This window comes from Podarcis tiliguerta (assembly GCF_965153285.1).
Source record: "Podarcis tiliguerta genome assembly, chromosome: 7".
Classification (NCBI taxonomy): Eukaryota; Metazoa; Chordata; class Lepidosauria; order Squamata; family Lacertidae; genus Podarcis; species Podarcis tiliguerta.
This window is the reverse complement of record NC_139540.1, coordinates 33,155,041-33,178,291: the sequence shown is the minus strand read 5'-3', so window position 1 is coordinate 33,178,291 and position 23,251 is coordinate 33,155,041. Positions and strand designations below refer to the sequence as shown.

Genomic DNA, 23,251 nt, shown 5'->3' with positions numbered 1-23,251 from the left:
CCAGAACAGCAAGAGGGACTGCTGCTTTCACTGCGCAGCGATCCCTCTTGCTGTTCTGGCTTCTGAGATTCAGAATTTTTTTTTCTTGTTTTCCTTCTCCAAAAACTAGGTGCGTCTTATGGTCTGGTGCGTCTTACAGGGCGAAAAATATGATACCTAACACCACCTAGTGAACCTGTGATTGAACCTATATTACATTCAAGACAGCATTTAGAGGACATATCTAAATGGTAGACTCGAGTGGATTTATGATGTTCAGGGCCTTCTCTACCATTAGGCATAGTGAGGCAGCTGTCTCTGGTGGAAGATGCTGGGAGCAGTGGCAAGGGAGAATAAAGCTGCATGTGCCATAGAGCCTGCCCTGAACCTCTCTAAGCTAGCCTGCTGTCCTCAGGTGCAGTAGAAGACACTGACCCATTATCAGTAGTGACATAAGATTCAACTGATAGTCCAGTTGACTTTCATACATAGAATAGACAAGGATGCCACATTGTTCTTTACCTCATGCCACAAAATGTCCTAGGCCAGCCCTGATATTAATAAGAATACAGTGGACGCTCAGGTTGTGAACGTGATCCGTGCGGGATGCATGTTCGCAACCCGCAGTGGCACGTCTGCGCACACGCAAGTTACTATTCGGTGCTTCTGCACATGCGCAAAGCGTGAGTTAGCACTTCTGCGCATGCGCGGCCACCGAAACCCGGAAGTAACCCGTTCCGGTACTTCCAGTTTTCGGTGGTCTACAACCCGAAAAAATGCAACCTGAAGCGTCTGTAACCCAAGGTATGGACTGTATATGTTTTCAACATTCCCCTCAGCTTGGGGAAACTGTATTCATTCAAAGTGCTTCCATCTCACCTTTCAATATAAAAATACCCAATAAAATAAAAACCACCCATATCAAAACACTAACAGCAAATTCTGCTTTAGAATCATGGTGTTTTATGCTCTTGTGTCCCCCTTGACTACTACCTTTTCGGTCTCTATTTTCTAATTCCCCAGTTTCCTTGAGTCCTTCATGTGTGTGTATTAAATTAGCCGTCATTACTGGAGGATTTTAATTGGAGCACTGATTACACAATGAATATATATCACCAAATACTCATCATAAGAGGGTGATTAAACTATATTATCCTCCTCAAATAAACAATTTTACACTATCCCCAGAGTTCAGTTATGAGAGGCAGCGATTAACAAGCAAAGCTGAGAATGACAGATGCTTTTTGATATTTAAAGTTAAAACTGAATTTTGACAGAAGGTTATCTATTTGGGACACATTTCCAGCCCCTTTTCAGGAATAATCTCATGTAAGGCAAATCAGGAAAAGCACTAGTTCTAAACACTTGGCTACACATATAGGCATGTACCGTTCAGTACTGTGTCTTCCTATATGGTTTTACAACCAGGACCAGCCCAAGACATTTTGGCAGCTAAGGAGAACCACAAAATGGCAGCATCCAACCTACCCTGCCTGGGAAGAAGGGGTGAATGAACATCTTATTGAGGAACAAGGGGGGAATACATTGGGAACAAGAGGGGAAAGTGAGCAGCAGTGCCTCCTATTCACCAAGAGGCCGATGTAGAGGTAAGGTAAAGGGACCCCTGACCATTAGGTCCAGTCGCGGATGACTCTGGGGTTGCGGTGCTCATAGCATTGGTGTAATCCAGCTTCAAAGGAGCACACCGCAGTTGTTGCTGCCCCTGTGGATCCTGCCACCCAAGGCAGTCACCACACCTTGCCTCATATTTGGCCAAACAACAGCAAAGCAAAATGTGAGTTATGATTTTTAGATATATATTTTTTGCCACAATTCACTTACAAAGATTTGTGGGAGGGGGAGGGGAATAAATGATGAGAGAATAAAGACTATTGCTTTGTTTTGTTTTGATGCAAATCTTACCCTTCCTCATTAATTTATAATCTTTTTTGAAACAGATCAAATTTACGCCATTTACTCCTGCAATCCAGTCATTTTTAAGCACCGAGGCTTGGATCTCAATATGAAAAACTCTTTTTGCCCACATTTGAAGGCACATGTTTATCTGAGGCATTCCATTCCCCCTCGCCCAGATATTCACATGAGCAAAATACAGATGATAAGAAGGCTATGACTTTGTTTCAAGTTTGATTTCTCAAACCACAGACTGCTGTGTTACTCTTCTTTAAACTGCTTTGAAGAGCTTGCTCATTATAACTGCATTTAGGCTGTTTTCAAAACCCACTGCAAAACAGTCATTGAGTATGAGAACCCTCTGGGGTGTGTGTGTGTGTGTGTGTGTGTTTTAAAGTCCATGGCTTTGATATTATAATTGCTGCAAGTGGATGCAATTAAATCTTTATTTGGAAACCTGCACTGATGCAAGTTATTCAGAGCAAGCCACTGACTCTGTATTTTCATGTGTATTTACTCTTATAATCAAAGCTTTTGTTCCCTTAAACTAACAAGGACTCTTTAGCATAAGAAAGAGTTTCTTCTAGCCACTTTAGGCTGTGCTTTCCAAAAGAGGGTCTGAGTCTGGAAGCATCTACAGTCCTCCTTTCTTTGCAAACAGCACCAACTAACAACATTTAATAGATGGACATTCTGTTGATTTTTAAATGCTTCAAACAGAGGTTCATACTTTTAATTGAGGTATATACTAATAAATATCCCTAAGGGTAAAAGTAGATGTTGTAAGAGACACACAATTATAAGGGTATTAAAAGAGGCAGTGCCCACTACATTATCAACCCTGCAACAGTCTAATGCAAATAATGTGGGATGCATCTTCCCATTGACAGATGGACAATTCAAGAGTCGTATTACACATTTTTGTATTTGACATTATGATTGAAACAAGGAAAGAGGCTTGAGGTGGGATCCCACTAAATCATGGGCAGAGAAGGTGCATTGAAATGGACAAGGTGATTGTGACTAATATAAGTCCATTGATTTCAAGGGCTCCACTCTGACTATGGGGTTCCTCAGGCCTTCAGCCCCTGGGAGTCTTCTCAGGCCAAACCTCCTAGATTACTTTTGCCTGGGAGGAATGCTTGCCTGGAGGTGTGTGTGTGAGGAAACCTCTGATTTTTACATGGCTGGAATGCAATCTATTGTAGAAAGGTAAGAGTCACACCCATTTGCCTTGTCCATTTTTACATGTGGACTCACCCTTCACTGTCATGCGGTTCCCATTAGGAAATGCAACCCTCAGGGCTCAAAAGGGACTGTGACTGGATATCACCCATGGAATGGCATCAGCTTCAAATCTTTTATAATGCAGAGTTTGGCCCAAATTCAGATAAGGAATGTATTTTATGACCAGTTTGTCTTCCTTTATCAGCCACGTGGGATAGCTAAGTAGCACAGTTGCCTTCCTTTTTCAATATACAGTTTAATCCTATGGTTGGGACAAGATGGCTGCATGGCATTTGAACCTAGGCCTACTTTAATCCTTGGCCCAGTGTATGGCACACACAATTTAGGCATAACTCCCCTCCCCGCATAGGCTGTGCCAAGTACAGGATTGAGCAATTGTACAATCTTACGTCCACCTTTTTGGGAGTAAACCTCATGGAATTCAATGGAACTAACGTCTGAGTAGACATGTATAGACTTACACTGCCCATTGCTAGTGGAAGGTTTGAAGAGTTGTTGATACAGGACTACTAAATGCCTTGCGTTAAGACGATATAACGGTTGATGTGGGATGGCTAATCTGTTGGTGCTTTTGCTCACTAGCCTTACTGCCACTGCTGCTAAGGCATTTGCTAGCATTCTTGTTCACAGAATATTATAATTTCCCATGTTGTGGGTAGGGACTTTGTAAGGCGTTTTTGTCACACAATGTGACAAAACACTTGTCACCAGAACGTGCCACCGGGTTTAAATGAATTAAACTGAAAGGTTGTGTTCTGGAAAAGATAGTTTCCATTCGTAGCAATGGGGGCTGGAGTGGGGCATGGAGACATGATGGTCCTACAACACAGTCTCTAAGAAGACCAGACTATCCCAAACAGGATTGTACACCAAGAAAGTTGGCAACCACCAAAGTCTGCATGCGGCGTGTGCTCAGGAAGACTTCGTGCTGTTCGCCCTAAAGTTCTTAAGAGGTTGTCAAAAACAAAGAAGCATGTTAGCAGATCCTATGGTGGTTCCATGTGTGCTAAATGCATTCGTGACAGAATCAAAAAACATTCCTTTTTGGGGAGCAGTTTATTGTTTTCAAGGTGCTGAAGGCACAAGCGCAGAGTCAGAAATCAGAGTGATAATTTGTGTTGTCTGCCTAATAAATTATGATTTAACTTCAAAAAAGAGAGAGAGAAGAAAAGAAAAGATACAAAACTTTGGTAGAGTTCCCCATAGCTAATATTTTTTGAATTTACCAACCTGAATCAATACATTATAAAATTGGCTTCTTGATTTTGAATAGGAGAGATGTGGTGCAGTCGAGGAGGGAAGGCAGAGACATTGGTTTTTATTTATTGAAAAACATTTCTAAGCTGCTTAATATTTGAAAATTTTTAAGCAGTATACAAAAAAAAAAAAAAAAAAGGCACCACAAAAGTCATAAAACAGTCTCATAAGAATAAAGAGGCATCATAAAATGAGTAAAGCAATTATTTTAAAAAAATAATAATAAAAGGATCCAAGTTTATGGGTCAAGGAAAGTTTGGACAAAAAGATTCACCACCCCCAGAACAATAACACCCTACCCACCTACCTAGGAAATGCTGGCTCCTCAAATGCATTGGTGCAACCAGGTTGTTTTAGACCTTGGACTTAAAGGTCTTAGGGAAGGAATAGATCTTGAGATGGCCATGTGTATTACTTCAGTTGTGGAGCATACAATTAACATTTAAGGTAAAGGTAAAGGGACCCCTGACCATTAGGTCCAGTCGTGGCCGACTCTGGGGTTGCGGCGCTCATCTCGCTTTATTGGCTGAGGGAGCCGGCGTACAGCTTCCAGGTCATGTGGCCAGCATGACTAAGCTGCTTCTGGTGAACCAGAGCAGCGCATGGAAATGCTGTTTACCTTCCCACTGGAGCGGTACCTATTTATCTACTTGCACTTTGGCGTGTTTTTGAACTGCTAGGTTGGCAGGAGCAGGGACCGAGCAATGGGAGCTCACCCCGTCGCAGGGATTCAAACCGCCGACCTTCTGATCAGCAAGTCCTAGGCTCTGTGGTTTAACCCACAGTGCCACCCGCTTCCCACACAATTAACATTTATCATACTGTATTTCCTTTCTCCCCACCACTCCATACTTTAAAACTGCTTCTACATTCTTTGTGTAATAGGGCAAGATTATTTGTCAGTCCTGATAAAAAAAATAAATACTCAGTTTGAACACGTGCATTTTCACATTTTAAACACGTTTAATATCAGTGTTATCTTGACTACAGAAATGAAATGGAGGAGGAGGCGGCAAAAGGCTGCTGTTGTAGTCAAGGCAAATGAATAAGGAGGAGGGGGAGCAGTTCTAGGACCCAGCAACTTGACACTACTGTGTTTTCTGCATACTGGGCATTGGGACCAGAACCAGGCAGTGGAGGCTGAGCTGAGGCAAGGTAGAGAGTAAAGAATAAACTTAGTCCTGAAATGTGATCTTCGAGATCTTCATGAATTATTCCTTTTAGTGCAGTGGGGGATCCCTTTTGAATTTAACTTTTTCACCTTAAAAGAGACTTTGGGGCTCCCTGCACAGGGAAGACTTCTGCCTGGTGCACCAGTCACCAATCACTGCAGCAATTTGATGGGAAAAGCCAAAGTTTGGGCTCTTCCCATGAAAATCATTCAGCATGATCTTGTGAGTGGAGCTACTTCTTTCTAGAACCCGTGGGGACTTTCACACCCTGGCAAAGGCACTTGGGGCCCCACTCCAGAACTGGCTCTATGCTAGCCTTCGCCCACCTGGCTCCTTCCAGATGTTTGGGACTATAACCACCAGAATCTCCACCCACCATATCCACCCAGCATGCATTGGAGCCTGTAGAACCTGCATAAAATCACTATAAATTTCTACACTTTTAAGTGGAGAAAGTGAGGGTATCCCAGCCTCCAGCCACCGGAGAAATAATGCTGGCAGTGAGTTGATTTTCATTTTTTAAAGAAAAGTCTTTGACTTGTCAAAATTCTTTCTTCAGTTCACTGAAGTTATACTTGCCAACATTTTTTAAATATATATAAAACAGTTTCCACGCTCATCAGAAGTCTTCTGTATACTTAAAAGAACCCCCCCACCCCCAATCATTTTATTAAGAAAGCATATTTAACATTGTTTTAACAGAGTTACTGGATCAGTGAGTGCATTCATGCGGCTGCTTCCCATCTGCTTCTCGCAGATCTTTCATTTGGAGATGCATTGCAATAGAGCCGTGTGTAGTAGTGGCATTGTGCTACTTTTGCCCACAAAGAATGGACAGTTCAAAGGGTCAGCCTTAGCACGTTTGCCCCTAGCAGGGCCTAGATTTCAGAAAATGCTTTGGGAAAGCTGTTTGCAGTGTTTTGTGTCTCAGGCTAAAATCATCAAGAGGTGCAAAATTACTCTACATCTGATACAGGGTTTTTTTTTCTTTCTTACCTTGATAGTTCTATTTGGCCCAGAATTCTGGGCAAAAGCCCTCTGTGTGGATTTCACTGTTAGGTGACTTTAAAAATCCACCCTGTTGTAGACGTAGAAACCACAATTAAGGCTTCCTTTTTGCTTATATTGGCAGACGGTTGTGTAGAAATGTAGGCTACCTTGGAGTATATAACATTGAATTCAATGAGGTTTACCTCTGACTAGACATGTATGGGATTTTTGCTTTCAGTGGCCTAAAACGTCCACTAAATTTCTCTCCCGAGGTGCTCTTAAGGTACTGGAAAAAGATAGCAACACTATTATGTAGTGATGGAAAAGCCATTGTGTAAATCCACTGCATCCTTCTATCTTTTAAGCAATGACTAAAAATGCTTGAATAGCAGCCTAATACGTGGTCATGTCTTGTGGGAAGGCATTGCTGATTTAAAATCTCTGTGTGGAATATAGGTTTCATATGTATCTGGGGGACAGGAAACAATTCATTTCAAGAACCTCATTGTCTGTCAGAATTATGTCAAGCTTAATGCCTTTGACACAGTCAAAAAACAGGACCAGAATAATAAGAATATGTTGCCAAAAGAAGAAAAACAGCCCTATCCAAGGTTACAATCCTATATATGGGAATAAATTCCACTGATTTCAGAGGTTTAGCATGAGCAGAATCAGGCCCCAATGAGACTAAACCCAGTGCTGTGTAGTGATTAGATTGTTGGACTATGAGCTGGGAGACTTGGGTTCAGTCGTCACTCAGCCATGAAGCTCAGTGGGTGACCTTGCCTTCCTGCCCGACTGTCAGCTATTCACAGCTGCCTCACTGGCCACTGTCAGTTTGATCTGCGGCAGCAGACTTTTCTTATGTTCACTTACCCTGTCTTCACAGACAAATTGGAAAGTTCATACATCTAATGCTTTTAGTTAGTGCGCTGGCAGAATTAGAGAAGCTACACTACTGTGTCATGTTACTATGCATCAGTAGGGCTTCTTCCCAGGTAAATGCATACAAGGATTACACCATTGCAGTGCACAATGCTGTATAATGGTTAGTCAGAAGTAAGTCCTACTGTGTTCAGCAGGGCTTGGTACCAGGTTAGCTTCTTCCTAGAAGCAAGTTCTTTTATAGGTTTATTCCAGAGGAGACATGCATAAAAGAATGCCGTTAATCACACATCGTCTTTTGCTTATATGTGAGGTTCTCTTTCCTTGCTTTATATCATTTTGCACAAGGCTTAGCTGGGGGGGATGGGGACAGCTGCCCCCCCAAAATCATGTAAATAAAAATACTTGACTAACTGACCAATTGTTTCACAGATAACTTGGTTCTGCTCCCCCCCCCCAAAACATAAAGCCTGCCCCTCCCAAAATAAATCCTGGCTACACCCATGCACACGGTGGGGGGAGGAGTGAGGAGCGCAAGCACGCAACCACCCACCATGTACATTTCCACCCCCCTCCTTAAAAAAAAAAAATAATAATAGGAAAACCATGATTGCAATCTCCCATTTAAAACAGAAACAAAGGAGCAGTCCTATGGGGCTGTTTGAAGACCAGGGAAATGGCAGTTTGAGAGAGGATGTTTAATCTGTCCCTCCCTTTCCCTGGTTTGAATCATATTTCTCCCTCCCTCCTGAAGCCACACAGATAATTTAAATCAGAGCAAAGAAGGACATTATTTAAAGCCTTCTCCCAAAGCACCACTTTCCCAGCATGCAAAGCAGCTGCCCCTCGGGCTGTCAGTTGATTAAAACAAGCAAACATGGGATATCCAGACACTTCTGCACAGGGTATAGATTTCCAGTTGGCCATTATGCCCCATATGATGGGTTATCACAGATGGCACTTGGAGAGCTAAGCTAGACATGCACTTGAATGTTTAGCAAGCAGCTGCTGTGCCTTGTTTTCCCCTAACTAATTACAGGGGTGGGAGAGCCCATTTTTCACTCTGAAGGCAGCCGGAAGGAGAGGCTTATCTCTTCATTCCTCCACCAAGATTTGGAATGGAGATTGGGGACCCCTTGCCTGGCTTAGCCTTGGGTAGGTTGGGAAGTCCCTTACTGGTGCCAGTGGAGACTTTCTACCCTAAGGCGCCTAGTTATGATAGGTGGGTGGAAAAGACTGGTTTCCATTCCAATCTTGCTTGGGGAGCAAAGAGATAAGCCTCCTTTGCAGGTTGCCTTAACAGTGAGAACTCTGCTGCTCCACCCTTCTAATTAGTTAAGGATAAACAAGGTGCACAACATTTTAGTGCATGCCTGGTTGGGTCCTACGGCTGCAATTCTAAGCACACTTACTTGGGAGGAAGCTCTGTGGCCGTAAACCGGATTGCATTACTTGTATCACCTTCCTAAACTGTTGCAGAATTTAAGCGATCAGTTGTCATCATGAATAGTGTTCATTTCCTCTCACTGCTATTGGATGAAGAGGGAAATGAGCTGGTATATTAAACTCTGTGCATTCCCACGCTCTCTGTCCAGAGACATGTTGCCCTTGTTACTGTTTTCTTAGGAAAGTGGTACCTCAGCTCCATGTAATAATAGAAACGAGCTCAAGGGGAAAATGTTGAAGCTGAATGTTGATAAGAGAAATTTATGTGGAGGTTTGTGGATTTCTCATATCTCTCTGTTCCAGTTCAGAGCCAGGTTTGTGTCAGGCTGAGCTGGGAAGGAATGAAGATGGCGAGATCTGGCTAAAGGAAGCGATTTAATTCCGATCAGTTGCTTTTAGTTTGTTCACATTTAACACTCTTAAAATGACTGTTCTACAGAGCACATGTTTTGTCATATTTTGTATGGCTTACTCCCAGATTTTTAGCTTGAATAAAGTTAACTTCATACTTAGAAACTAGAAAACGGGCAGGCAGGGGATCCTTGAAAATCTGAAACTTGGTGCACTAAGGGGAAAATACATATTATACGAGCACAATGTTTACTCAGAAATAAATCATAATTTTATTCATTGGGGCATATTCCAGTGTGGTGTAGTGGTTTGGCCTAAGACTGGCAAACCAAGGTTCAAATCTCCACTTAGCCATGAAGCCCACAGAATGGCTTTAGGCCAGTCACTATCTCTTAGCCTGACCTAAGAGGAGGAAAGGTGGAACATAAATGTAAAAAACACATAAAGGTATGTGTGCTTAGGACTGCAGCCTAAGTCTAGTGTAGCTTGATATAGGGAAAGCCCCCCCCCCCTTCAGTCAAGTATTTGGGCCTCAAATGCTTTAGGGCTCCATGCTTACATGGAATGGAGTCATATGGGTCAAGGGTCAAGTATACAGGTGGTTGACTGAAACCCTTCCAATGTATATCCCCACATCCTCACTGAAATTTATCCGAAGCAGTATGACTAGACAGTGCTCTGGACATCTTCACGGAAACTGTATTAACACCACAGAACAAGTATGAACCACTTTACTGGTAAAACACGCGGCAAAGGTCTTTTATCAGTATTCTATCACCTCCAGCCTTTTTGTTTGATTTAAGTAATCATTTAGCTTTGCTGGAGGGTTACCTGTGGACACATGGCAGCAGAAAAATGTGATGGCTTTGTCATCTTCACTGCCACAAAGTAGGGCTAATAATTTGCTCTTATGCGTTTTTCATAGAACACTACATTTACTTGTGTTCTAGCTGTTCTGCCTGTTTCACAGTACCTGTACACCATAAGGAAAGTAGACCACCTAGGAGAAGAATTCTCACCCTAAATCTTGGCTGCCTTGTGGCCATGCTCCTTCATGAGAAAGGCATCGGGAGTAAACCCCAAGGAAAAATCCAAACCTAAGAGAAAGCCCCACTGAATTCCATAGGACCTACTTCTGAGTAGACTTTATTAGGATTGCAGCCCAAAGTACTAAGCCCCAAGGCATACAGTGGGACTTACCTCTGAGTAAACATGTATAGTACTACGCTCTGGAAGGCTGAAATCCTGTATACATCAATGTGGGAGTAAGCCCCAATGAATGCAGTGGTGCTTACTTCTGAGTAGCCATGTACAGAACAAGCTTGTTATTTGACACTTCATATTCTTACCTGACACTTCAGCACTTTCTCTTGGAAGCGGGAGACAAAATTCCTGTTCGTTTTGGATTGCATAGGCATACTAAGAAGCGAACTTATTTGCTATATTCATATCCAACCGTTTACTTCGAGGACCTCGAAGCAGTGTACAAAGAGTTGCAAATGGTGTGTCTGATTCAGACAGTGCTGTGGCTTACACCTGCTTAGTTGCTGTGTCCTGCGCCTTCAGACATTCCCCTGGGCCCTGAACCACTACAAGCAATTCCCTATGCAAGGCAGAAAGCTTGAAGCAACTTAAAAACCCATGTGTTGTTGATAGATGATGCTTAAGACGAAAGACAAAAATAGGATTGACAACCATTGCAGTTCCCCTTTAACCTTCTCGCCAGGCTGTATGTAGCTGGAAACAGTGATATCTAAAGGATTGTGGTCAATGCCATTTATTATGACCTGTTGACCTCCTCACTTGTTTTTATTCTGAGACTTGTTTCAACATTGTAGACCTCAGCACCATTTGCAGCTGTGGGTCATAGGACATATTTATTAATAAGGAAAACTAAAGGAAGAATAGCTAAATAGATAGATTTGAAACTGCGTCTGCATAGTTCTTCCAACGTTGGTGCAAGGAAGAGGAGGGGAAAGTAGGAAATTCCTTTTAGATCGAGGGCACATCCAGACAGTTGGTATTTTGTGGTTAGGATTCTATGGTATACCTGAAGGAGCGTCTCCACCCCCATCGTTCTGCCCGGATGCTGAGGTCCAGCGCCGAGGGCCTTCTGGCGGTTCCCTCATTGCGAGAAGCAAAGATACAGGGAACAGGCAGAGGGCCTTCTCGGTAGTGGCGCCCGCCCTGTGGAACGCCCTCCCATCAGATGTCAAAGCAATAAATAACTACCTGACATTCAGAAGACATCTTAAGGCAGCCCTGTTCAGGGAAGTTTTTAATGTGTGATATTTTAGTGTATTTTTGGGTTCTATGGAAGCCGCCCAGAGTGGCTGGGGAAACCCAGCCAGATGGGCGGGGTACAAATAAATAATAATAATAATAATAATAATAATAATAATTAGTAGTAGTAGTAGTAGTAGTAGTAGTAGTATGGCAAATTCAGGTTCCACAATGAAAGTCAATCTTGCTGCTCTTCTGCAACAAGCCAACTTTATGTAACTCCTATAATGTCCCAGTAAACAAATCAGAGTGAATGCTCAGTAAATAGTGGATTCAGTATAGCTTCCCTCGAACTTTGTGCAAACTAATCAGAATACAGATCTGGAAGTGAACCAAGATGAGGGACGCTTAACACACTTCCTTACAAAGACCCGTTGGTTACTGTAAGATGTTAACTGTGGGAACGAGAATAAAAGTGAGCATTTTAGAACACTGAATTTGCCAACAATGAATCTTGCATGTCTGATTTTCTTTTCAGCAGGACATTATTTATTTGGTTCTAAATCTTATCTCAACAAGGTCATTCTGACCTAGCTAGGATTTCCATTTTCCTTTTAACATTTATGGTGGGTAGTTTGAGCAGAGCAGACTGCTAAAACAATTCCTCATATGAGCTTCACAGGAGAAAACCCAACCTTCGTTGGGATACAATGTGCAAATATGTGTTGAGAGATCAAACAACCTTTCAAGATTCTCAGAGCTCTTTTTCAGGCCTAGAAAGCTGAGTCATGTTCCATACAGGGTCGCCCTGAGACAATGGTTCTCAAAACTTTTCACTCTCGGCCATATTTTCAGAATAAAAATTTGCTTACACCATACCAAACTTTTTACTGATAAGAAATGCACTGGAAAACAAACAGAAAAGATTTTGAAAAGATATATATCCATATTTTGCAAATAAATAAAACAATATTAATACTATACTATATTACACTGAAATGTTTAATATTTCCTTGAATGCCCTTGAAATCTCCTGGCACACCAGTGTGGCATGTCACATCCTTTGAGAACCACTGTCCTAAGACTTTGGGCTACCTTAGGTGAACTCTGTGGTCTAAATTCTCACCATCACTCATCACCTTGCAGCCTTTCCCACCCGAGGCAACTGCTTTACTCTGTCTAATGGTAGGGGCAATCCTGGTTCTATAGTAAATGCAAGGGCATGCAAAGATGCAGTATTCACACACAATCAACAATGGAAGGACTCCATTTAAACTGATTTAAATGGATCCATGACTCTTCCTAAATTTAAGGGGAACTGACACTTTTTCTCATGCTTTAGTTGATTACTGAACTCAAGTTGGAGTTTAGTAATCAACTAAAGCATGAGAGGAATGGGCAAGAAGTCAGCAAACAGGCAGTGGGATGGGGTTATTACAGATTGTAAGAAATGTGTAGTTTTTTTAAAAAAAAATACACAACAGCACCTGGGAAATAGAAATTCTCCTAAATTCTCCCAAAATTCATTAGAACAGCTTAAATGTTACAGGAAGCCTTTCCTTTGTGGAACTGAATGTTTCTAATTTAATTCTTAAGAAAATAGCATTCTTTCTTTAAAAAAACCCAAACAGATTTACAAAATTGTGTGTATATCAGCTTTCCCATCCATATAATATAGGGCCTTGTTTACTGAAGTGCCTTCAGGGGGTGTGTTATAAATAAGAGAACTGAATAAACAGAGAATATAAGAGAATGCTGAACGTAGAAGAAGTGATTGATTTAATTACAGATAGGTGACCACTGAGCCTAGGGCTTGCTAGGACTTGCCGATCAGAAGGTTGGCGGTTCGAATCCCCGCAACAAGGTGAGCTCCTGTTGCTCGGTCCCTGCTCCTGCCAACCTAGCAGTTCAAAAACACGCCAAAGTGCAAGTAGATAAATAGGTATCGCTCCGGCAGGAAGGTGAACGGCGTTTTCGTGTGCTGCTCTGGTTCACCAGAAGCTGCTTAGTCATGCTGGCCACATGACCCGGAAGCTGTACGCCGGCTCCCTCGGCCAGTAAAGCAAGATGAGCGCCGCAACCCCAGAGTCGTCCACTACTGGACCTAACGGTCAGGGGTCCCTTTACCTTTAGGTAGCCATGTTGGTCTGAAGTATCTGTAGAAGTGTGCATGCACACGAAAGCTCATACCAATAACAAACTTAGTTGGTCTTTAAGGTGCTATTGGGGGACGCGGGTGGCGCTGTGGGTAAAACCTCAGTGCCTAGGACTTGCTGATCGCATGGTCGGCAGTTCGAATCCCCGCGTCGGGGTGCACTCCCGTCGTTCGGTCCCAGCGCCTGCCAACCTAGCAGTTCGAAAGCACCCACGGGTGCAAGTAGATAAATAGGGACCGCTTAACAGCGGGAAGGTAAACAGCGTTCCGTGTGCTGCGCTAGCTTGCCAGTTGCAGCTTCTCACGCTGGCCACATGACCCGGAAGTGTCTGCGGACAGCGCTGGCTCCTGGCCTATAGAGTGAGATGAGCGCACAACCCTAGAGTCTGTCAAGACTGGCCCGTACGGGCAGGGGTACCTTTGTTGTTGTTTGTGTAAGGTGCTACTGGAACGAATTTTTTTATTTTGTGATTGATTTAGATCACTGGGACTTGAGGATTATCTATCAATGATCTAGAGATATGCACACATATCTTCTAAAATCTCTCTTACGTACAAAGAGAAGTTCCATTGTGCTGGGTAGATGTGTTCCTGCTGCTCCGACCTTCATGAAAGATCCTTGAACTTCCTGGAAATGTGTTTTCTCTTCCCTTTCCCAGTTAGGACTTGCATCTGAATATATGAATAGATTCTGCTGAAAATATTGGGGAGACTTGGGAGGAAGTTGTGGGACTAGTGTGGAGGAAGAGGGCAGTGTATGAAGAAAAATGCTGTATCCAATGCAGTGCAGCATAAAATAATCACCTTGACCAATATTAAGGGTCACAGGCAGCCAACATGGTGGTGAAGAATAGGACCACTTATTATGCACGGTCTCATTCATTCCTAAAGCACATACCCATATTCACTGCTACCCTTCGACGGTCAGCTTGCTAGTACAGTATTTCATTAATGCTTGCATGGACATGTTTGAATTTATATTGCCATTAAAAACTAACAAAATTAGGGACTCCTTGGGTCTAGCAAGGGAAAATCAGCATTAATTGGGGGGGGGGGAGGACTTAAACATAGTGTGTACGTGCCATAGCAAATTTAGAAACAATTTATTTCCACTTTACTAATATTACCATTTAATTGTATTTACATCATCACTGTTTATATTACACCCTATCCCTTGGCTGCGGACAACTCACAACAATTTCATTTCTCTGTCCTCAAACTGCTGACCATCTGTTCGTAAAAAACATATTTGAAGGGCTTTCAGTATGCAAAGCAACAGTAAACTTTTTTCACCTGTTCTGTCTCTGTCGCTTAATTCAGTACTGGCTATCTTTTCTAACAGCTGTTTGCAATATTTTGGATTTCCTATGTCTCCAAATAGTATGCACTTCTGATGTGGTGTCACTGAAACGGTAGGGGTGAAACTGTTACGTCTGTCCTTTTGCAGCTTCTTAGGTTTTACTTGGTACTCAGAGAACAGTCGGAGAGAATGTAAAACAAACTAGCTCTCAGAATGCCTCCAGGGAATTCCAAATGGACAAGGTTATCCAGAGACTTTCAAGACCACAGTCTGGTAGGGAAAGAAATAAAGGGGGTGGGAAGAGAGAGAGGAAACAAAGTTTGCCCTGTAACATTAATTGGCACTATTTAAATTCTTATGATACCCAAGGGATAATAGGTTTAGCTGGCCTTGCCACTTACCATCATTGAAAATATTGTCCTGCTCCTTGTTTACCTGGATTGAGAAGATTAGGGAATTGTATTGTGGTGAATACCAGCATCTGTGAAAGCGGTTGCAGTCTAATAGGCTGAAACAGACACCATATAATCACTTCTAGAACTTGAAGCAAATGAAACGAGGAACTATTTATTTTCCCCATTTACCAACTGGGCACAAAAATATACCTCTCTTAATTAATGTTTTATTATGAAATGTGGGTCTAACATATCTTCCATTAACATGTATTGATTTCAAAAATGAAGCAAACCGAATAAGTGTTTCTGGGCTTTCAGATCATTTTCTTGTAACTCATCGCTTAAAACAGATCATATTTGCAAGTCTTTCTACAGTTTAGAGCTTTGCACTTTTAATGACAGTTCTCTTTTTAGAATTTCCTTTCCCAGTTCAAAGAAATCCAACATCTGTCCTCATGTGAAATGCAGATTTAACGAAGTGTCAAGTCAGACACTTTAGAATGAATCTTTAAAGACTCAAAAGACTTCTCTCCCTTCTTCTTTCCACACTTGCTTATTTGACAGAACATGCAAATAAGGATTTTGGTTTTTTTTATTAGTTACAGAATGTATTTCCTTTGCCTTGGTATCACCCTCCTAATAATTAGGTCCGCTTTACAAACAAGACAGATGTCACAGAGGTAGGAAAGCTCAGACAGATGTAAAATCTGTGTTGATAAAAGCCACTCCTAAATGGAAAATTACCTCTGCTAAATCATCTCTTTAATTCAGAGAGATTTTCTGACCTGATCAAGAGCGAGGGGAATCATACAAGATACCTTATTTGGCCAGTTGTGTGTTGCTGTTGTTTAAATGAGATAACTTAAGTGAAGCATGAACTCTTGCATGTTTACTTGTGAATAACTTTGCACACTTTTACGGGAGTGTTAAATCCTATTGAATTCAATGGGGCTTCCGAATAGGCTGGTTCTGCATCGGACTGCACTCTCAGTTCCACTGAGCTCAGTAGGCTGGGGCTTCCTGGGCATAAACTGCCCCATGGGAATGTGGGCATTTACACAGATGCGTCGCTCTGATAGGATCCCTTCTGCTGGCGCCCAGCTTTGCCCCTCGGTCACTGCTGCGCCTTGGCTTGAAAGACAATCCACTTGTTTGCACAGGCAGCGGACCCAGACATGCAGAGATCCGCGCTGGAGAAATGCCTGCAGCTCAGCGGATCTACACCCGCGTAAAGAGGACAAAGCCTCCCTTAGCATAAGAAAGAGCCCGGCTCTTCTCGCAGTCTCTCTCCCCCCCCCCCTCCAGACCATCCCGAGAAGGTGGCGTTAGGATTTCAAGATGCGAATGGCTCCGTTTCGGCGCAAACGACCCGCACATTAGCACTTGCTCAGGTTCTCCAGCGGGAGCTTTTGATCTCTTCCTCTAGCTGAGGAGGAAGGCTTTTTTATTTGGAGATTCCCAACAGCCTTGCCATGTGCTTTTCTTTGGTAACACCCCCCCCCCCAGCAATACTCTCCCGTGCGTCTCACAGCGGAAGGTCCTTTGAGAATGCAAGGAGTTGGGAGGCGCGCTAAAGACCGCCCCCCCCCGCCTGAAAAGCCACCCTCTCTCTCCCCCCCCCAGCCAGAATAGGGGGCGGAGGCGAAGAGGCCTCCCTCCCCTCCCCTCTACCTTCCCCGCTGACCCCGCCCCTCGCCTCCTGCTCCTGCGGCTGCTGGATTTCTTAATAGCCGCCCTTTTTCTGTCGGCAACTCTCAGGTTACCGGGCTTAAGTGCGCGCTCCGACCTGGAGCCTCGCGTCGTCGCCGTCTTCGTCGCTGCTGCCTCGCCGGCGCTTCCTCCGGAGCCACCCCGCGCCGGCGATTGGCTCGGGCAGCCCCCGCGGTCTTGACACAGCGGCGCGCCGAGGGCTTGAGGACGTGTTTCAACAGATGGTTGGGGTTAGTGTGTGTCATCGCGTTCGAGTGGGGATTAGGCGAGCCGAGGGCGGCCCGGGCGGAGCGGGGTGGTCTCCTTGGGCTGCGCAAAGGAAGCAGCCAGAGAGGTGGCGCCTTGGCGCGCGGGCGCGCTCTTTCCCGGGGGGGGGGCAGCGCAGAAGAGGGTCACTTTTTACGCAGGAAGCGGCAGATCGCCCAGGTAAAAGGGACAAAAGTCAGCGGAGGATTCCCTTTCTCTTCCCAGCCACCATTCTCTTCCTCTCTCTCTCCCTCTCCTCTGCTTTTGAATGGAATGCTAGCCCGGCGCACTTGGTCCAAGCCGGTCGCGGCCGTCCTATCAATGCTCCTATTGTATAGCTGACAGATAACAGCGGGCAGAGCTTGATGCCTGCCTTCCCTCGCAGACCTGACACTCTGGATGCACTTTAAGGTCACGCTCGAGAAGGTGTTGCAGCAGCAGCAGCCTCTGGTCGGCGGGGAAGGTGGGGTGGGGGACGGGATGGACTGCGGCGGGGGAGTGTCTTTTACGCACCCACGTGCACGCTTTCGACTCCCCTCCCTAGATTTCTGATGCTAAAGAAGCTTTAGTTGCGCCCTAGAGCGATGCCAGGCTCTAACATCTCTCCCCACCACCACTGCCAGTAGTAGTAGATCATTCAAGTACCAAAAAAAACCGAAACAAAAAAGTTTGGCCGGGTTCTCCTTGGAAAGCGCCCGCACGCAACTCTGCTATCTTCGGGAACCGGGTGCCAAGAAAGACAGCGGGGCGGAATTTGTGCTTTGGCCGGTTCAGAGAGGCAAGTCAGGTTCTTCTTTTGGAGAGGTATCCGGTGTAGTTTGTTTTTGTTTTCCCCGGGACGGGCTCCTTTCTGGCAAATGCAGGGCTGGGCTGGGCTGGGGTATGTCGATGACTTGGCAAAGCTGCCTGCTGGATTTCCAGGGTGGTGATGGTGGGAGGAGGGCGAGCAGCAGCAGCAGCAGCAGCAGCAGCAGCAGCAGCAGCAAGCTGAGAGCAGCAGCCCAGCGCTGTGGAGATGAGGAGCTGCCCTCGCAGCTGCGCGGAGCAGATGGATGTAATTCATTTGCAGGTCTGTTTGTGAAAGTTTTACGACTCGCTGAAAACTAAGTAGCATCACCATAACGGATCATTAAAGTCTAGCTGTATTTATTTATAGATTCTAAACAGCCTCTCCGAAGTGTTAATTAAATTGAAAGGGGCTTTTCTTTTTTCCCTTCTTTAAACAAATCTGCAGGGAAGGAACAAGATGCAGAGACTTGGGCAAATAAATGATCCTTAATCTGCGTTTAATGCGAAGACTTTCAGGGCTGCCCCTCGAAGCTGATTTCGCCAACATGCCTCCTACCCCCACATGTGGGGATTGCTGCTTAGAAGGATTCCCGGCTTTAAAGCGGTTATGCCCCTTGCTTTGGGAGTAAACCCATTGAACTCTATGGGATTTCCTTGGTAAATGGAGGATCGGGACCTGTAACTGCTCTCCAGGCTCCTATGGTGCACGTTACTTGCCAACTTAAGTAGAATGTGCAGTTTGTTGGTTAGATATGATTGGCTCTCTGTTTCTTATATATTTTGAGGCATCCGGTTTTGTTTTGTTTGTGTTAATCTGTGACCAAATAACAACATTTAGCCTTGAAATAAATAAATATGCATAGGCAATAACTCTTGCATCCCTTGTTGGAATGTAAGAATTGCGAGAAGTTATTCTCTCCCATGGGTGGGTGGCTGTGAGGGGAGTTTTGCTATGCTCTCAACCTTTACAGGTGAGAGATTCTCTAAGTGATACTGTGCCTAATCCTTTCTGGAATAAGATCTGAGGAATGTAGGGGGGTTATGATGGAGGATGCGTGCTTCGGATAACATCACCCCTAAAACTTTTCAAGTTAAATGCATACATTTAGCATTCCCCTGTCTGCTTGGCTGGCTTACAGATTATACACCCTCTCCAAGAAAGCATAGTTTTTTCCTAAATAACCCCTCCAGCAGTATCAAATAAGGGTATTGGCAAACTGCTAATTAGTTAAATGAAATGACTAAAATGGGAGTGTTTTGATTCTCTCTCTCTCTCCACCCCCTTCCACGCAAAGCTCCTAAGGAGAGGTGGAAACTTTCCCAGATATTTTTAAAGGCAGAAAAAGAGAACGCTTGCAAATGGGGGTTAAAACTTCCATGGGCTGAACAGCTCCAGCTGCCCTTTCATATCTGGAGAAATGTGGCTGGCGAGGCTTGTTCTGTAAGCCACCTTGTCTCCACAAAGATATACAATATGGTACAAGGCAAGGTGCAGCGGTGTGGTGTCAAGAATATAAACACGCAAAGCGATGTCAGTCTAATTGCTTCCTGCTGTGGAGCTGCATTTTAGGTAACTGACCTACCACCTGATTCTGTGCATATTTACTCCAGAAGTAAGTCCCACTGAGTTGGATAGAATTTGTGAGGAAGGATTGCAAGCTTAGTGACATTAATGTCCTTGAAAACTTCTGGGTGCCAAGAGGTGGAGGGAGAGAAACTGAGCAGGGATCTAAATTCTGTTCTCGCATCACTTGACCTGACGGGGGACTATCTTTAAAAAGAAAAGACAATGCCCTCCGGCTAGTCCAAGCTCTCTGTCGAAGCAGAATCTACTGTTCCAGATGGTAAATGTTCAAAGGAATATTTATGGCTACTGCTGCATACCTCAGGTTGACATTTGGTTTCTTCCTGACAGCACTTGTGCTGGGTACACACAGATGAAGTTCCCATTAGCGACTCGACAGCTGTAAAACTGTTCAGAGTTTAGGATGTTGCACAGGGAGATTATCTGAAGAACAAGGGGGAGAGAGAAAAAGTTCCTGGGGGGTGTGGCGAAGCCCTGCGGCTGACAGGTCTGCCGCTATGCAGGACAATCTTCCAATTTGGGTGGAATAGGCATTTTTGCCTCCATTCTCTCTCTGTGTGTGTTTGTGTCTTCTTTATGGAATGCAGAACATACCAGACGAGTCACAAGCCAATGTGGTGTAATGGGTAGAGTGTTAGACTTGGAACAGGACTCACTGCTCAGCTATGAAGACCACTAAGTAGCTCTGGCCAAGTTGTTACTTGTCAAGCTAACCTAGAATTATAGTTTATAGCAGCCTGCCTTGTACCGAGTCAGAAAGTTTGGTTGCTCTGGCTCAGTCCTGCGTGAAAGCAGCTTTCCAGGGTTTCAGACAGGGTCTTTCCCAACCTTACCTGGAGATGCCTCGCAAGGTTGTTGTGAGAAGTGGTGTAGTGGAGCTGGAAAAGGAGAGCAGGCAAGTGTAGCTTCTAGGATGATTTCAGAGGAGGAGCAAAATGCCAGTCTTGCTGGAACACCTTGCTCTGGCATGTGGATGAGGTGATAATGAGGCTTTCAAGTTTTGTTGTTGTTGTTTAGTCGTGTCGGACTCTTCGTGACCCCATGGACCAGAGCACGCCAGGCACTCCTGTCTTCCACTGCCTCCCGCAGTTTGGTCAGATTCATGTTTGTAGCTTCGAACTGTCTAACCATCTCGTCCTCTGTCGTCCCCTTCTCCTTGTGCCCTCCATCTTTCCCAACATCAGGGTCTTTTCCAGTGAGTCTTCTCTTCTCATGAGGTGGCCAAAGTATTGGAGCCTCAGCTTCACGATCTGTCCTTCCAGTGAGCACTCGGGGCTGATTTCCTTAAGAATAGATGCGTTTGATCTTCTTGCAGTCCATGGGACTCTCAAGAGTTTCCTCCAGCACCATAATTCAAAAGCGTCAATTCTTCGGCGATCAGCCTTCTTTATGGTCCATTTCAAGTTTTAGTTGGTCACAAATTAACATATAGAGGGAAAGGTGGTGGTGCCCCCGGCCATTCCTTTCCTTCTGAGCCTGCTTGCTTTATGGTACCATTATTAATATAGCTGTTGGCTTCCGGAGGCGGCGCGACCGGTAATGGCTGCCTTCTCCGAGTAAGGAGAAGGGAGCTCCGCTGTAAACGGGTCGTCCGCTACGGCGAAGCGGAGACCCATTCAGGAAAACCACAGGTGGCAGAAGCCTGTGGTCTCGGGACCCGGCGGGCGCCAGAAGCAGCCCCCAAAACGTTGAAGGGACCCCGTAAGGGGCTCCGGATCGCGGAGGGGGTAGCGGCGCTGTGGGTCGTTGCGCAAACAGCGAAGTGAAGCCGCGTTGCTGTTGCCGGTCAGCGCTGTCCTTTCTTCCTGCAACTTTTCTGAATTTTGGAAACTACAACCCGTGAGTAAATTTGGACATTGAAAACTCTCTGAAACTTTTGTCAACTTTCTGAAACTTTTTGAGAACTTTCTGAAACTTTTAAAACTTTTTTAAAAAAGTTGAAATTTGGCTGAAAACGGAGTGAGGATAAGCAGGAAGCCCATCTCCCGCTATACTGAACTTTAAGCAAAGAGCAGGAGGAGTGGAGACAAAAAGTTATGCGTTAACTAAATGCTGGCACCCTGTTAAAGCAGTTTTCTGAGTGAAAGACTTTGAGCTATTGACTTTTGCTGGTCATATTGGGAGTGCATTGATACTCTTCTTCTGTGGAACCAGTGGATTACAAAATAAATAAGAATCTCTGGTGCTGGAGCTGCCTGGAAGAGCACCAGTTTGCAACTTTGGATACATTGAATTCAGGTTTTGAAACATTCTGAGTTGGAACTGGATACTTTGAAACTGTTGCAGTCAAGGCACTGTAAGAAACACTGTTTTGCTTTAAGTTTTACTCTGCTAAAAATAATACATTGTGGAGGCGATGGACATGGATTTAAATTTACAAGTTTAACTTGGATTTGATCTTTTCCCTGAAGACGTACTAAGCTCCCTCTAGAGGATTTTGGATTTACAGCAGTGACTTTGTCCTACTTTCCCTTTCCCGGCCTCTGTTTGACTATTGTATCTGGGACTCTGCTTTCTCATGGGAACAACTTGGATTGACCTTGGATTACAGATAACTTTGGAATGAGTGGCGCAAGGAGAAGAGGAAGGACTAAACAAACAACTCTAACTTTATCTGCAGCCTCACAGCGCAGATCTTCTGTGCCGGCCTTGCCTTCCACTTTGCCTCCAGACATAGAGGCGGCCTCCCTAATACAGGCAGGGGAGGGAGAGACAGAGGAGCTGCACCTGGGAGATATGGCTTCAGGGACAAGTAGCTCTGTCTTGGAGAAAATTTTGGAGAAACTGGAGGCTCTGGACAAGAAGGCTGATTTGCATACAGCTAAAATTGAACAGAACACAGAAAGCTTGAATAAGCTGACTGGACAAGTTGCACGGAATGCCCAGTCTATTGGAGAATTAAAGGAGGCTGTAGGTGAAAATCGTAAACTGGCTGAAGATACTAGTCAAAGACTGGAAGAACTTGAGAAAGAAGTAAGACCACTCAGCAAACAAGTTGGAGAACATCAGATTTACTTTTCGATGACAGAACTGCGAAACAGGGAGACCAACTTGAGGATACGGTCAATACCAGAGGTGGAAGAAGATAATTTTATTGAATTTCTAACTAAGGAATTTGCCAAGTTTTGGAAGCTAGAGGAAAAAGACTTCAAAATCGTATCTGCTTTCAGGCTTGGCAGAGTCAGAAGGACAGAGAAGCCCAGAGACTGTTTGATAACACTGAGATCAAAGGAGGAAAGGGACAAGATTTTGGGCCTGCACTACGAAAAGTCACTAGACATTTTGGGCAAGAGAATTGAAATCTACAAGGACATTCCTAAGCAGTTGCTGGACCTTAGATCTAACTACACGGAATTGGCAAGACTGTTGAGAAGCAACGCAATTATCTTCAGGTGGGAGTTCCCACAAGGATTATCCTTTACCTACAGAGGGAGAAAGATCAAAATCAAAACAGTGGAAGATAGAGACAAGTTTTTGGGAGCACACGGAGAAGACCTCCACAAAGGACTTGGATTGCCAGCGCCAGAACTTCCAGGGGAGCCCGCCCCCTCGGATCCTCAAGGACCGGAGAACAAGGTACCACCCCAGAAAGAATAACCAGACCTA

General features: G+C 44.4%; 1 protein-coding gene across 11 annotated transcripts in view; it reads left to right on the top strand.

The window, feature by feature from the left end:
- Window positions 1-2,941: 2,941 nt before the first annotated feature.
- Window positions 2,942-23,251, top strand: part of SULF1 (sulfatase 1) — a 116,330-nt gene continuing 96,020 nt past the window's right edge. For 2 of the 11 annotated variants that reach the window (XM_083450992.1, XM_083450984.1), the window contains exon 1: window positions 17,053-17,255. The gene's annotated coding sequence lies outside the window, so the exon portion shown is untranslated. Of the gene's footprint in view, window positions 3,106-16,936; window positions 17,256-17,288; window positions 18,341-23,251 lie in introns of those variants that run through there. The other 9 variants (XM_083450986.1, XM_083450991.1, XM_083450994.1 and 6 more) reach the window with 9 other exon arrangements.